Raw genomic sequence first — 287 nt, 5'->3', positions numbered from 1 at the left:
CCATTATAAAACATTTATGAGGCCTACTTTTAGCAAGCTGTTGTCTGCTGTTGCCATATATCAGGGTTGTTAAACGTTGTGTAAGATGAAAATGCATACTTGCGGTATGTTGAATCTCGAAGATATGGTACGGCTCACGCTAAGCTGCACTGTATTTTCTGAAGTAGGCGAGACACAACCCTTTGTTAACGTATTATTATTTTAATCCCGTTACTGAACTCGACCTCAAGGACAGCATATTCACGGTTTAAGAGTAACTTGGTTTCTGAAAAACCAAGTTACTCTTT

This window comes from Penaeus monodon, chromosome 15 (assembly GCF_015228065.2).
Source record: "Penaeus monodon isolate SGIC_2016 chromosome 15, NSTDA_Pmon_1, whole genome shotgun sequence".
In the NCBI taxonomy this organism is placed as follows: Eukaryota; Metazoa; Arthropoda; class Malacostraca; order Decapoda; family Penaeidae; genus Penaeus; species Penaeus monodon.
Note: the sequence above shows the minus strand (reverse complement) of the source record.